We start from the raw sequence: 6,612 nt of genomic DNA on the forward strand, positions 1-6,612 counted from the left end.
TAAATCTATAATATCTAACTAAACTATTGTTGTATGTAAAGTAAATAAGGTTTTAAAAATGTTTAAGAAGCTTCATTTAAAATTAAATTAAAATGCAGAGCCCTCTGGACCGGTGGCCAGAACCCGGGCAGTGTGAGTGCCACTGCAAATCAGCTCGCGTGCCACAGGTTGCCTACTCCTGACCTACACCAAAAGACAAGATCTAGCCATGGAACAGAACTGTTCTTATCCCTGATGTGACACTAACTTGCTGGGTGGCCTTGGCTAACAGAGACTTCCTGTCTCTGCATCTTCAGTTTGCCAGCTGTAGGATGGGTTGGTGCTGGCAACCAACACCCGGGGGCTGTGAGGGCTCGTTACTGTTTGTAAAGTGCTTTGAAGATACAAAGTGCAAGGCTTGCATTAATATTGTTTCTGTCTCCCAGTCCCAGGATAGACCCCTTGGGCACTACCCATTCCATACTGTGTCCCATGGAGAGTCGCTCCTTACTGGGGTGTTTTTCATTGTTTACTGAATCCACAGTAGCCCCTTTCCTGTGTATCCTCTCTGACTCCTGGTTCAGTAATGGCACAAGGAGGCCAGGAGGACTGTGGGTGGCTTCCCTCTGCTCCATTAAAGCAGCTCTGGTTGGCAGGGCATGTCTCTAATCAGCACAGGAAGTCTGGTTACTGGCCATCTCCTGAATGTTCCTTTCTCAACACCCTGATTCTCAGCCCAGTGTACACTTCTGCCTACTGGGTTCCTGCTTCTCCCTGCCTGTCCCTCTCAGGAATAAATGTTGTTTTTCCCAGGCAGCCTGCCCCCACTCACTGGAACACATGAAGGTAATCCTTGGAGATTCTCCATTTTTCTCTCTTGGGCCAGGCCCTGTAAATTTGGGGTAGATTCTGTCCCCATTGCTCCACTTCCACCTTTGCTCTTGGCCTCTGAAACTGTTGTCTCTGATTATTTCCCTGCTTCCTGCACAGGACTCTTGGATTTCCTCTTTACTATTCATCTTTATATTGGAATCTCAGCTCAAACACCTATTGACAGCAGGACCTTTTATGCCGGGAAATGCCCCCAACCACATAGCAAGCATCAAGAACAAACCTTGTCACTTTTCACTTGTTTTCCTTCATGTAATGGATGCTGTTTGAGGCCATTGCTTCCTGAGCGGGGCTGGGAAACAGCAAGGAGAACTGAGATTGGGAGGCTAGAACTGGCTCCTGATCTGCTTTAATAGCAGTTCGGAAAGGGGTGGGGCTCTAAACACAGAGCAGGGGCAGAAGCCAGATGCAAGGCAGAGGGACCTGGAAGTCAGGAGGTGAGGGACAAGCTGCCGGGTTGGAGCTCCGAAACCTGGCATTGAGGGACTGATCATCTGACCAGGCTGAGATGTGAAAGAAATAACTGCAGGAAACAGAACTGCCCAGTACTTATGTGACAGCGGTCACTTCCAGAGAAGAGTCACAGGCAGGAGATCTTTCCACCACCAGGGAACAAAAAAGTTGAATATTCCTACTGCCAGCAACTCACTATTCCTGCTGCTTTCACGGAAAACCTATAGATAGGATCAGAACGTATCATCCTGAGCAGAGAAAACTTTGTCAAGAGCTGGGGCCATCAACAGGGACAGGAAGGCTTGCAAGGAACTTGATGGAGAGAGACTGCGAAGTTGTTCCTGTTGGAACCTAGAGGCCCTGTTATTGCAGCACAGCCCATGTGACTGCACAATAAATCTAGGCTAGCCAAAGAGATTCAAGCCTGTAGTGCCTCCTTTCCAGCTCTCCTTGGGAATGTGACATATGCAGTGGCAAAGTACAGAACTGACTCACTGACCTCTGATGCTGTTTCAGCCCGTAGGTAGTTCTGCTTCAGTGAGCTCAGGACGGATCAGTGCAGTGTCGTTTTATCCTGAGTTAGGAACATACAAATTGCCATACTGGATCAGACCCCAGTTCCATCTAGTACAGTATCCTCTGTCTGATAGTAGCCAGCACCAGATGCTTCTGGGGAAGGTATCACTAGTTCCAAAGGTGACTGCCCAGCAGAAGGGAAAGTACTGAACGTGTACATCCAGTTTCCTGTAGCTGTTCTGGTCCCTGTTCACTATCAGGTATTAAGTGATCTGAAACATCCTTTGCAGTTTGGCTCATGACCACCTGAAAGAGATCACTCCCTCTGATCCCAGAAGCTGAGACCAGCTGGGGTGCTTTTTTGCTGACCATTTTTAGATTTGAACACCTAGGGGCTGCTGGCTGGGTATTCTCAGTGGGGCAGAGGGGGGCTCTAAACTCTGGAATTTACATCCCCTGTTGGTCTGGCAGAACCTGGAGGTGTTGGCCTTCATAACACACTTCTCCTAGGTTTTTGATCCAGGGGCTGGGGTATGGAGGTTAACAGTAGGTGAAGCCATCACTGCCGAGAGAGGTCATACATGTACAGTGCTAATCTTGTTCAGAGACCATAGTTCGCATTCTGGGTAAGAGGATACTTCATTGACTTGGTCTTTGGTGCTTCCCTCACTATGTTGCAAAATGCCCATTATGTGCGGGCTGCAGGGATAGAGAGTCAAGGGCAGTAGCTCCCTTCTATGCCATCTATCTTAAATAACCTCATTATTACAATCTGATCTCTAAACATAGACCACCTGTGGAATGGAGGAGTCAGTAGGAGAAATGGAACAGAGAGCATCCCCCTCCATCCACAATCATTGATGAATGGCCACAGCAAGAAGGAGAAAGGACACATTGTAATAGTGTGAGGTCAGCCCTCTTGTGCCAGAATAAAAACAGTCCAAGAAGAAACTCAACAAAATGACATTCTTACTTACTTATGCAGAGATCTGTGAAATAGTTCTCATAGGATAATGTGCTGAGGATGGAAGACTGGTTGGTGCTTCATAAAAAAGGGTAATAAACATCAGGGTCTCAAGCTGCGAGGAGAGTACTGCCAGAAGCTGTTAGGTTTGATCTGGAGCAGATAAGTCTAGTCACAGACCTACACTGGGAGACAGTACTGGGGAAGCGATAATGGTGAGCACAGCCTGGGGGAGGGAATGGATGGAAGGCCAAGTCTGAATTTGCAGCGAGGTATGGGGCTACATATTCAGAGGCATCTTTCTCATCATACTTTGTCCTTCTCTAGCCTTATTCAACTGAGGATCTCCACACGCTTCCTCTGTATCCCCAGCACAGAGGGAAGTATCACTTTTCCTGTGTTACAGACAGGGAAACCATGCCTCACAGACCTTGCTTAAGGTACCACAGAAGTCAGCAGCAGGATCTGCAACAGAAGCCAGAAGTCAGGACTGGCTTTGGGCCGATTCACCCGATTCCTGTGAATCGGGCCCCGCAAGGTAAGGAAGGACCCTCTGCCGAAGTGCTGCCGGAAACAGCAGCAACTGATTGAGCTGCCACCGAATTGCCGCTATCTTTGGCGGCAGCTCAATCGCTCCCGCTGTTTTTGGCGGCATTTCGGCGGCAGCTCTTTCGAATCGGGCCCTGCATGTCCTAAAGCAAGCCCTGCCAGAAGTCCTAACCTTTAATCATACAATCCATCTTTTCTTCATACCATGACATTGATCAGAGAGGAAACAGTCACACTACATGACAGAATAAGTGATACCGTCTCTTACTCTAAAACTGGACAACATCCTGGAGGACTATATAGGCTGCAGGGAACATTCCTGTCCTCGGGCAAGAGGGCAGATTTGTTGGGGACCTACTAAGGCTTTGCCATTTTTGACTTAGTTTACAAATATGAAGGAGAGATGCTGTAGCCACAGACTGCAATCATCAGCAGGATTGAACCTAGGACCATCAGCACCCAAAGTACAAACCCCTACCATATGAGCTAAAGCAGAAAAACTCTTAACTGGGGGCAACCAGTCCCTGGAATAGCCATGATTTCATTCACACTAAGGCTTTGGCTACACTTGCACTTCAAAGCGCTGCCACAGCAGCGCTTTGAAGCGCTAAGTGTAGTCAAAGCGCCAGCGCTGGGAGAGAGCTCTCCCAGCGCTGTCCGTACTCCACCTCCCTGTGGGGAATAACGTACAGCGCTGGGAGCCGCGCTCCCAGCGGTGGGGCTTTGATCACACTGGCGCTTTGCAGCGCCGCAATTTGCAGCGCCGGAGAGGGTGTGTTTTCACACCCTGCTGCAGCGCTGCAAATTTGCAAGTGTAGCCAAGGCCTAAGGCCCACTATGCCAGAGGCTGTCTGGGAAAGGGCTGTTGCTGGATGTTGGTCCGTGAAGGGCTACATGCACATACAGCTCCTCTCTAAGCTGGCTGGCTCTGTGATCACCACCAGGCCCTCTCCTCTCCACAGTACCTTAAAGGAGAACACAGATGGGATCACACCAGCCTTCAGCCGCTTCTGCCCTCCATAAAGCTCAAACTCATCCTGGGTGAAGTGCTGCGAGCAGAGGCAGGCTCCAGCACCTGGGATCCACAGCCTCCTGGAGCCAGGCTCGATGCGCTTCACAGCCAACATCCACCTCTTCCTCAGCTCATGGGCTTTGGGGAAGCTGCAGAGAGACAGGTGAACTTCTCAGTCCTGTTATGTTACCATGGGAATGTGTGAGACACGGCACACAACAGACATCATCCTGCTCCCAATGCCCAGGCCTGCCCTGTGGCATCCGCCTTCCATCCCGGTCCCCACACCCAGGCCTGCCCCGTGGCACCCACTGTCCTGCTGGCCATAGAACCATAGGTTAGGGTTATCATACATCCGTATTTTCCCAGACATGTCCGGCTTTTTGGTTCTTAAATCGCCATCTGGGAGGAATTTTTAAATATCTAAAAACATCTGAGATTTTGCCATTATTATTTTTCCCCAAAGAAGAGAGTGTATGTTGATCATTGGAGAAAGAAAGTGAATGTTGATCACTCAAGAGAGTACCCGCTTTTCCCCCCTAGCTCCCAGCACTTGTGCTGTGAAACAGCTGTTTCACGCAGCTGGTAGGGAGGGAGGAGGAAGGGGAACACGGTGCGCTCAGGGGAGGAGGCGGGGCTGGGGTGGGGATTTGGGGAAGGGGTCCAACGGGGCAGGGAGGGGGCAGAGTTGGGGCATGGACTTTGGGGAAGGGGTTGGAATGGGGGCGGAGAAGGGGCAGGGGGCCACGAGCACCCACCGGCACCAGGGAAAGTTGGCGCCTAGCCCTATGGTTCCAGACAGGTATGATCAGTTTTCCATAGTGGCGATAGTGCAACATCGACAATTTCAGTGTCTTTTCTGAGTTTGTACCACGCACAGTAGTGTTTCCTCAAGAACTCTTTATTTTATATTTTATTTTACTACCCCCAAACACAATGCCAAAACGAAAGTGTAAATTCTCTGCAGAACTAAAGATGAAATTCCCGTGTTTTCAAAGTGGTAGAGAAGAATGGGAAGCTGAGTGCTTGGTATGTAGACCTGGTACTTATGTCTCTGTGGAAAATAAAGATGCTAATGATTTACAAACTCATGTGGACTCAGATAAGCACAAAAAGGCAGTTTGAGGAGAGAATTCATCAACAAAATTGACAGATTATTTTGTATTACCAGGCAGCAAATCAGAGGATGCTGTTACTGCAGCAGAGGGTGCTTTTGCATTTCACACTGTTAAGCATCATAATAGCTTTAAGTCAGTGGATTGCACATCTGTCTCATTGAAGAAGACATTCCCTGATTCTGAGGAAGCAAGTGCTAGAACCAAAACAGAAACAATTGTTATCTCTGTGCTTGCACTGCATTCTGTTGATGTTGTTCTGAAAAAGTTTGAAGAAAATGACATAGCTTACTGTGGAGTTGCTACAGATGGAAGCAATCATGGTTCAGTGAAAATATTTCCAGTAATTATTCAGTATTTTGACTGGAAGAATGGTGGTTTGCAGTCAAAACTGATTGAGGTCCAGAACACACCTAATGAGACTGACAACACGATTGCTCATTATGTAAAAGAAACGCTTTTACAGGTGACAACTGCAATACAATGTTTGGAGGACTCCGGCATGATGAAGATGGAAAGAATGTGTCTGCAATCTTAAAGAAGTTGTTGCAGAAGAGAACATTAGTTGGTGTGGGTTGCCCAGCACACATTTTGAAACAACTGTGTTCACCATGCAGCAGAAAGAAGGTTGACACTGAGAACATTATTTTTGAAATTGACCAGTACTTTCATATCTACACTGTCCAAACTGAGTGGCTGAAGGAGTACTGTGAGTTTGTTGATGTTGAATACAGAAAGCTGCTATCTCATAGCAAGACACGATGGCAGTCATTATTTTCAGGCATTACAAGGCTGATACAGATGTTTCCAGCCTTGAAGTCATTCTTTCTGTCACAGGACAAGCCATCCACAGTGCTTAAGACATTTTTTTAGTATGAATTAAGTGAGATTTACCTCTGGCACATGCATTCACTCATGTGTGTATTCCAAACTTAATCCAAGAAATCGAAAGGGAAAGCAATTCTGTCATGGAAGTGCTGAAAAGTTTGAACTCGGTTCATACTATCCTTCTTGAATGCAAGACTCACAACTTAATGTCCCTGAAAGTTAAGGGACTCCTGGCACAAAAGCACATGGAAGGAATTGATGAAGAGTGTGACAAATTCTGTGCTGAAGTAGATAATATGTACAGC

Source organism: Mauremys mutica, chromosome 4 (assembly GCF_020497125.1).
Source record: "Mauremys mutica isolate MM-2020 ecotype Southern chromosome 4, ASM2049712v1, whole genome shotgun sequence".
NCBI lineage: Eukaryota > Metazoa > Chordata > Testudines > Geoemydidae > Mauremys > Mauremys mutica.